General features: G+C 39.0%; 1 long non-coding RNA gene across 1 annotated transcript; it reads right to left on the bottom strand.

Moving 5' to 3' along the window:
- Positions 1 to 32: 32 nt before the first annotated feature.
- LOC148893691 (uncharacterized) lies at positions 33 to 2,702 on the bottom strand. The gene is made up of 3 exons (XR_016115918.1): positions 2,685 to 2,702; positions 886 to 988; positions 33 to 654 (listed from the first exon to the last, which is right to left on the bottom strand). It is a non-coding gene; the product is annotated as an uncharacterized LOC148893691 (long non-coding RNA).
- Between the last annotated feature and the right edge of the window lie 7,327 nt (positions 2,703 to 10,029).

The raw sequence follows: 10,029 nt of genomic DNA, 5'->3' as shown, positions 1-10,029 counted from the left end.
GATGATTGGTAAAAATCCAGTCAAGCTATCGGAATGAAACGCAACGGGTCCATACGCAAAGTTACTGCTAGCGAGCCTGCACACTGCTCATGAGCTTGCACGCTTGCTTTCTGCTGTCTCGCAGAATTATATTGATGCTAATGTAGCATGGCGGGTGTCAACGATGGTATTGTTGCATTGCAAATTAGAATCACGGCAGAACCTGTTCTCTCCACAAAAGCGAATCCTTCGGTCCATTAAACCTGAAGTGTACAATACTCATCATCTTTTTTTACTCGTCAGGTTTTTTTAAAAGGGGACGTTTTACCTGTTTCGACAACAACGGCACCTAAATCAGTATCATCCAAACAAATTGCGCTTTCAGCCAACCGCTAGGTCAGTATCATCCAATCAAAATTGCGCTTCCAGTCAACTGCAGCCCAAACAGGAAATGGACAGCAAAAAAGCGAGAATAGTATGTAGTTTTATCTGAGTCACATGCATCATCAAAAGAAACATATATGGCTCATGAGCCATATATGGCTCGTGAGCCATAGGTTCCCGACCTCTGGATTAATGGAGGGATTTCTCTGCTCCTTTGGAGTACATATTGATGATACACTCAACTGGAGGGAGAGAGTTTTCTGCTCCAAATTGAACCACAAACTGTAATTCCTGCACAGACCAAGAGTTTTTGGCATTGCCTGTTATAGGACAATAACATTTATGTAATGAAATTAAATACTCAATTACTATGTTGGTCATGATGATGGTAATTTTGAAATGATACTCAGTGTAAAAATATTATTCCCACTATTCCTGTACGTGAATGTTTCTGTGAGACATTGAACAAGTGCCTTTATATGACCAGTGGAGTTGTAGTCGCCACACACACTGAACACTTACATGCACACAGTGCCGGACTTGACTTGTTTGTGGTTGATACAGTCAGCAGAGGACATGTAGAAGCGTGCGCCAGTTTCTGTTGTCCCCAGGCCAACCGTTGCTGCTGCTTGGAGGTGTTGGGGATGAAGGAGCAGTGAAACGTATGTAAGTGAGAGAATGAGCAGAGTTTTGTTGCCAAAATGAGTCCCAAAGTAAACTCGAGGTTTGTCATGCTCAATCACTTTACAATAAAAAAACACTTGCATATAGAATAATTCTTAAGAAATAAACGCACGTTTTGATATTTTAAGCAATTACTGAAATAAAAAAGTAAATATTAAAAGTAGCCAAACTATGATGCATTGTAGTCTGCACTGCTACAAAATAAAAATCACGTTATAAAAGAACATTGAAAAATCTATTGGCTTTCTGAAGAGGTCAATCAAAAGTGACAATGATTGCCTCCTTCAAGCTACATTATTAAATGTAGTCACAATGTTTATAGGCAATGTGCATTTATTCCGACTGTGTTTGTATATATACAATACTCTGTTTTTGAGAGTTTTGGTGTGCATTTTTTTAATATACATTTTTCTTTGGTAATTGTGAGGGGTTAAGTTTAATTTAAATGGTGACTTTGTTTCACTCCTTTTCGTTTGAGCAGTACGTGTTGTTCTCATTTGGGAAATTTATATTGTAGCCATTTTTTGCTTTTTATTTCTTTGGTTCTCTTTTTATGACTGCTCATCACGAATAACCATATTTTCCAGTGTATAAGGCGCACCCAAAAGTCTTCATCTTCTTTAAAAGATGAACCTGTGACTCATACGCCAGTGCGCCTTATTCTTCTTCTTTTCCTTTCGGCTTTTCCCTTAAAGCGGTCGCCACAGCGAATCAGTGTCCATCTTCAGAGGTTTGATTCGCATGTTTGTTTTGGCCAAGCTTCTACGTCGGATGCCCTTCCTGACACAACCCTCTGTATTTATCCGGGCTTGGGACCGGCACAAGACGACACTCGCTTGTGTGCCTCTGTGGCTACAGAACAAGCAACTCCACGAACTTAATAAAGATGAAGATGCTCAGAAAAAGTTTCAGCCCCAAAAAAAACATTATGTGAAGTAATATTGATCCACAACAGGTCTCTACTGTAGCGCCTTATAATGTGGCGTGCCTTGTATTTGGAAAAGTTTGATATATTTATATATTATATTTGTAAAACTTTTTTTCATTCATTGAAGGTACGCCTTATACTCCGGTGCGCCTTATTTATGGAAAAGGTTGGAAAATAAACCATTCATTCAGGGTGCTGCGCCTTGCACACCAGAAAATATGGAAACGTGAATCATTCATTCCTCACAACTGAATTATTTGGTTAACTCGTTTACTGTCACCCAAGTTGAAATTGTTTGAAATTGTTTGATTTTGTTTAACCTTAGACAGACAAACACATGTAATAAAGTTAGTGGAGCAATTTCGACAGACTGGTATTTTTTTTCACTCAAATTGAGTAAAATATAAATATTCTGAGGTAAAATCACCCGTTGGCCCCCCCATCCCCAGCCATCACAATGGAAGAAAGAATATCAAGATCTTTTCACTGAAAGTACATGATGAGTACAGGAAACTTCAACTCACACACGCGCACGCGCAGACACACACGCAGACACACACGCACACACGCGCGCACACACGCACACACACGCGCGCGCGCGCACACACACACACACTCACCTACACGCACAAACACGCACAAACACCCGCACATACAACAACATGCAAACTTCACACAGGAAGGCTGGGGCTGGAATTAAACCGCTCACCTCTGCACTGTGAGGTCGAAGCGCGAATCTCTCGATCAATTGGCCACCGTGGATTAAAGTACCGTAAATGCCGTATGCCGTTTTCTGTTAATGTGTCAATGTGGTGTATTTGCCACAAGAGTGCAGTATAGGCTTACTGTAGGGAGGCGGATTTTCTTTACTTTCTTTTTTAAGAACCAATTTGCATCACTTTGATGACTGGTTTGTTCCAACATGTTACATGGACAACATCCACGCTCGACCGCACAGACCCATCATACTATGTTTAAATGTCAATCTTTTTTATTAACTTGTTGAACAAAATTATGTTTCTTGTTTTACTCTTGCATGAGGGGAAGTAAAAAGACAAGTGATAATCTCGTTGCACATGTGACGATGATGATGATGATGATGATGACGATGATGATGATGATGATGATGATGATGATGATGATGATGATGATGATGAAGATGATGATGATGATGATGATGATGATGATGATGATGATGATGATGATGATGATGATGATGAATCCTGCCACATCCTTCACCTGAAAGCAAAGAAAATGCTGCTTTACATATGCAAACATTAAGATCCCTGACACTGTGAGCAAAAAAAAAGAAGATAATATCAGAAAATGTTGGGGCAGCTCTGGGAAAACTACTCTATATCTCTCTCTCTTCTTTTCCTTTTGGCTTTTCCCTTCAAGGGCTCTCTCTTTATACTACATTTTCTCCCTCCCTCTCTTTCTTTCTCTCCTTCTCTCTCAAACACACACACACACACACACACACACACACACACACACACACACACACACACACACACACACACACACACATATGTTCTTGTATGACTGAATAACATGAAATGAGAAATGTGTACCGATTCTCTACAAGATCTCTGAGCAAAAAAGTCACAGCCAGCCATCATTTTTCTTTTATTCAACACATACATCATATTAATGATGGCAGGGAATTGCTCCACACTGTGATACAGGAAGACATTTGCATGAAAGTAGAGGATGTCAATAGTGCCGCTGTATTAAAAAAAAAAACTTTGAGCTGTGTGAAATTTGCTCATTCATTTAGAGCAACGATGTGCGTGTGTGTGTGTGTTTCAATGTACTAAAATGAGAACATGCATACAATAAGTTGATGTCACGTGAGTGTTGTTTTCTAGATTAGCATCAATATATAACTATCACCAAACATCTCCGTTCATGTCGGGACAAAGATGAGTTCAATATTTCATAAACAAGGTCTGGTAAGAAAAGCAAATGTCAGGAAAGCATGAAGCGGATGGATGGATGAATGAATGAATGCATGAATGCACGCAGGAGAGGAAACAGGAAACAAGGCATAAAAACAGGAAGTGCAGCAAAGCCCCATCTGTTCCTCTTGCAAATAAATTCTCCCATGTATAGTGTCCCATTGCTACTTCATGATTCGATTATTAAGGATTCAATCTCGTGCTGATTGTCATTTGTTACCGTCACTTCTATTTATTCTTTTTGTATTTTAAAATCTAAAATTATTAAGTAATGCTAAGAACCGTGTGGTGATCAAACAGTGGCGCAAATATAATCCCTTCCAAAAATTAAGATTGAATATTAAAATAAACACCCACTATTTCATGGAAATCCGCCAATTGTGGTTGGCTTGAATCCTATCACCCACAAAAAAGTCGAAACGCTGTAATTTACCTCACGCTCACCGGTAACAGCAGCCTGCTGGTAGTTACCATGGAAACTGCATTGGGCATGTGTTCACAGGGATGGCGCAATGAGGACGTGACTATCACGACAGGAAAAGGAGGGGGGACGTTGGCCATATTCATCAGCATGACTGTGGGGATTCATATTATTTCAATATGCTGCCAACTTCACTGTTTGAAATGAAAAAATAATTGCTTTTACCTCTGTGTCGTCGTTCTTCTAACAGCAGGCAGCCATGATCTTCTTCTTTTCCTTTCGGCTTTTCCCTTCAAGGGGTCGCCACAGCAAATCAGTGTCGTCCATCTTTAGAGGTTTGATCCACATGTTTGTTTTGGCCAAGCTTTTACATCGGATGCCCTTCATGACACAACCCTCTGTATTTATCTGGGCTTGGGACTGGCACAAGAAGACATATGTCCCAGGCAGCCATGATAACGGCATGAAAATACCTCAATTTACTCTTAATGCTCACATCCATCCATTTTCTATTCTCAGGTTCGTGAGGTTCTTGAGGTTCGTGGTTGAGTTTGGGCTTTATCCTCACAAAGGTCGACCACTCGACTACCGGGCCGCCGAATACAGTAGTATATATATATTATATACATTTTGGTTATTCATGTACAATTAATCTGTTAAATATTAATGTACATTTTTATAAATGTATACAAATAATGATGACCCTGTGCCTTATACGCAGGTGCGCCTCATATGTGAAATAATATTGAGCCACAACAGGTCTCGCAACGACTCCATTTCCCCCTGTAGAAGAAGTAGTGCACGGTCCATGCTGGGATATATAAAACGTAACCCCAGCCTCTTCTGTAGTATAATGTGGTTATGAAAACCTTTATACAATTATGTATTATATTTGGAAAACGTTTTTCATTCATTGAAGATGCGTCTTATAGTCCGGTGCGCCTAATATATGGAAAACGTATGACAATAAACTAATCATTGGAGGTGCGCCTTATACTCCGGTGCGCCTTATTCACCAGAAAATATGGTAGTACATAATAGTTAGAAAGTAATGAAATGCAAATGTTCAAAAGACAATATTTCAAACAACCTAGGATAAGACGACGTTCATAAAATACTTTCATTAAAAAAATAAGACCATTTCATTACAAATCTCAAATTAATTAATGAATATTCATGAAACTAACATTTGACATTTCTGTTGAATTGAACTTCATTTTTGAATTGTATCTAATCGTGACTAATGATTCTGTTTCACATTGACAGAAGCACACACAAACAAACACATACGCAACAAAGGCATAAGCAAGAAATGAATCCACAGCCGAAACAAGATGATGAGTAGCCCTTTTTAATCTGCTTCTTCTTTGTCCAAAAAAAGCGAGTCGATCGACTCCGGCAGTGACAACACTCTTCTGGCATCCTCCCTGTCTGACCTCGCTCTGCAAAGGTTATGCACTGAGCGACTTCTTCTTCCCCCCAACTGTCCTTGGTCTCCATAGCAACAGTCACAGTCAGTGTGTGGGAGAATGACGTGCTGCGAGAAGAAAGGAGCTTGCGCCACAGATGAATCACGAGGTCTGAGTCTGCAAAAAGCTCACATTTGTTTTACGCTACGCCCAATTCAAAACCGATAATATAACTAACACAAATGAGATTTGTGTACAGTAGTTCAACACCACCTCAGAAAAAAAATCTCCTCACTAAAGTATCTAATGTAGTGCCATATTTGTATGTAATGCCACGACCACAACATTACAACTTAAAAGACGGAAAGAGAGAAAGAAAGGGTAAAAAAAGCACACATTTGACCAAAAACAGAACACAATGAAAGACAATGAGAAAAAAACACAATGGATTTATAACATTGTAAGACTGCACATCCTGTATTTATGTGTTGAATATATGCCTTTTAGGTGTGTGACCAAGCTGCAGTTGGACTGCCTTAAATGGTTAGATTGGTCTGCCTGTGAGCGTCAAGCTGTGAGTTGTGGCTACATCATCAAATGACTCTGAACAGGATAAGTTGTGCAGAACATGAATGAATGGCTGGCTCTTCCCAATATTTTATACAGTGGACCACTTGAGCAGCAGCCATTTTGAAATCGTATTAGGTCGGCAGGGACCAACGAGACGCAATATAGCAATACTTCATAATGTGAAATATAATAAATTATTTTTTCCAATGCCAGGAGGGAAAAGATGCATGATATATTGTATCCTTAACCCTAAACAAGGTGAAGCTTGTAAAAAGAATTGACAAATTCAATGTCACCAGTCCAATGAAAAGTTATTTTGCCAGTACACATTGAGAAACTAATCTTTGCCCTCAGGTGTACAAATGTGCTCTGGGATTGAACGGCCTCTCCAAGTTGTGAGCGTCCTCTCGCCCACAGAGAATTGGCATAGATTTGACCTCACCCCTGATCACGAATGAATCACTACGTGAACCCAAAAATGTGATGCAGTACAAATCGTAATAATCATAAAATGGAGTTTAACCTTCATATTAGGTTGAAAACAAATTATGTAGATTATGTTGTGCGTAATTTTTACCCTGATGTAAAAATCCACACAAAACAGTCAAATAATAGGATACATCAGCAACAAGTGTTTCTTCTTCTTCTTCTTTTCCTTTCGGCTTTTCCTTTCAAGGGGTCGCCACAGCGAATCAGTGTCCTCCATCTTCAGAGGTTTGATTGCTGTTTCTGAGATGTTATAAACATAGTTAAAAAGAGAGACATCATATTTAATATCCCATTGGCATATTTCAGAACTGTTTTGGAGAAACCGATGAGAAGGTTTCTTCAGCCGTCATCTGTACTTTTTTGACTTCAAAAAAGTACAGATGACGGCTGAAGAAACCTTCTCATCGATGGACCACTCCTGTGCGACTGAGAGCTTACACAGACGTGTTTTGGAAAAAGGAAAAAGAAAGGATATTCAGTGCCCAAAAACAGAAACGGGTAAAATTGACCCATAACATAATATGAGGGTTAAGAAAAGGCTAAATTTATTCAGTGTAAATCTGACTTCATTCATACAAAAAAACGTGTGTTCTACGGTGTTACAGATCAAAGCTTCAAAGAGGAACATAGGGGCAGATGGAGGATGCATGGCACATCGAAGGAGGGAGAGGAAGGGAGAGGGGTAGACGAGTGCTGCTGCATTATAACTGAGTGAGGTCACCTGGGGAGAGGAGGAGAGGAGGCCTGCAAAAAGCACTTTGATGAGAGGAAGAAAAAAAAGACATATCACTCAACGAAATTCTTTGTCATATTTTACAAAGAGAGCTACAATATATCTGATCTTAACACGATGCTTTTTCCACCCTCCAACTATCATTATAATGTCAAAAGTTAGACTGCATACTTTTGTTATTGACTGAAGAGGAAGCCATGTCCATATTTGGGACATGAATCCTGACTGCTGGAAGCAGGACATTGATGAGGTGGTACTTCCTCCAGGGATATCCTTTGTGTGTTTATAGTTTGGAGACACTGCAGGATATGAATACCAGTTGTCGTCCATTGCCAAGAGCAAATATAGATTTTACAGAAATGGACTTTACATCACATTGAAAAGAGGACAGACATCAGGGTTTAAACTATTAATCACAAAAGAACGCAACAAAGGAATATCAAGGATCTTGATAGCAAAAAGGAGGAAAGGTTCAGAATCAGAATCATCTTTATTGGCCAAGTGTGTAGAACTGATAGAGAATAGACAGAGTAGAAGTTATCATATTTAAAAGTTTCAAGGTTAATTAGCTGCCGAACACAAAGCCCACAATGGAAGCACAGAAATACTTGGGGTCAATCAGAGGTCAACAGACACAGCCTGTTCACCCCTCATCTTCATGTAGGAGATCTGGCCTTGGACTAATTTAGTACTTGGTCAACTCCTTCACAGGACAAATTTAGGAATTCACGAAAGAGGTCATTAGCCAGGTTACAAATCTATCAGTTCATGGAAAGGACAACCAATTAAAATGTTGATGTTCTGTTGTTTTATAGTTGTTGGTGCTTGGGACGTCCAGGGGCGTGGTATTCAAATCAAGGAGACTATGTTTTACTGTCTCACTTAAATTTGCATATATAAATAGCTTGGCAGAGGGCTGCAGAAGTTGGGCGCCGTCATGAATGGCTGCATCCCCTGCCGGCAGTAAAAGACAATCTTCTTGTTTTCGAGCCATTGTTCACAGTGTCCAACCGAACATCTCTGACAAGAACACACAAGGAATTTGTCTTTGGCAGAAGACGCTGCACTATTATCCTCATCAAAAAAGACATGACAAATAAGTATGGAGGACACTGATAAAGGTGAATATGATCTAATTACTTAATGTAATTGATTCCTCTCAGGAACAACTGAAACAATGTGCAAGGTATCAAGCAGAGCAAAATGATCAGTGGTAGAATAAAATCCGATAACATTTGTACAGTTGGTGCAGAAAATCAGTGATCCATCTTAAAGTGATCAGTCGGTGTATTTGTAGTACAACACGTGTGCAAGTATGCAGATATCTTTGAGCGACTCAAAGTGTCTTGTGCTGCAGATTACATATATAGATCAATAACATTGGTTCAAGTGAGTACGGAGCTGGAGGTGCAATAATTATAATGGGATGCTGTTCCACAGGTTTGTGCAACATTGCAAAGAGGCACTATACAGTTAGATTTGAGTTAGTTTCGAGAGTTAATGGCGAGGGGGGAAGAAGCTGTTTCAATGTCTGCTGGATTTGGTGCCCATGGATCGGTAGCGCCTGCCTGAGGGGAGTAGCTGGAAAAGGTCCAGTCAGAGTACCCGATTATAACCCTACAAAGGAGAAACTGTTGTAAATTTCCCCATTGTGGGACAAATAAAGGTTTTCTGATTCTGATTCTGTTTCCTAGATGTCTGAATTTATGGATGGTTGGATGAAGGTAGGACGACATGATGTGATATATTTTATTTTACATGTAATTTTTAAGAGTTTTTTTTTAAGTCCCTTTATTAAAAAAAATGAAAAAACAACCTGTACATAGTGTCTTAGAAAATTATTTGAAAATATATTTTTAGGAAATTAATTATTAAGTTTTTTTGAACTTATCTGGTCCTCTCCTTTATTTTACATGAAGATATTGTTTAAAAAAATTAATGATCAATTTATAAAAATGTAAAAGTAAAAAAAAAACAATCGTATCAATCTTAAAATGGGAATGGAATGTCATGTATTTTTTAACACCATTCGAGGTTTCTCTCAATAAATAAAATACCCATTATAAAAGCCATCACCTGTGGTCTTTGTTCAGCGTTAATAACACTGTTGAAAATAGGTTTACTAAATAATGCCAAGAATACAGGAGTTTGGTAATCTCCGAAGTTGGTTGATTTAATGCCGCATTATCACCCAATGGCATGTAACAGTTCAAACAACAACCCAGGTTGCCAACAGAAAGTTGAACAATAAACAATCCACTTCATGGTCTGAAGTCATGGATACATAAACATAACAATCTGGAGTAATGTGTAGTTAGTTGATCATTATGGTTGTCATAAGGTGCTCCTTTATTGTCTCCAGTGATTGTGCAACATCACCATCAAAGTAACTGTAGTGTGACGTTTAAACCGAGATAACAGCACTGCATTTGTGCTAGTAATATGTATTCACCTCAACTGCCTCATGGCTA

The sequence above is a fragment of the Hippocampus bargibanti genome, linkage group LG09, assembly GCF_051943395.1.
Source record: "Hippocampus bargibanti isolate YZ-2025 linkage group LG09, ASM5194339v1, whole genome shotgun sequence".
NCBI classification, from domain to species: domain Eukaryota; kingdom Metazoa; phylum Chordata; class Actinopteri; order Syngnathiformes; family Syngnathidae; genus Hippocampus; species Hippocampus bargibanti.
This window is presented reverse-complemented; position numbering and strand designations above follow the sequence as displayed.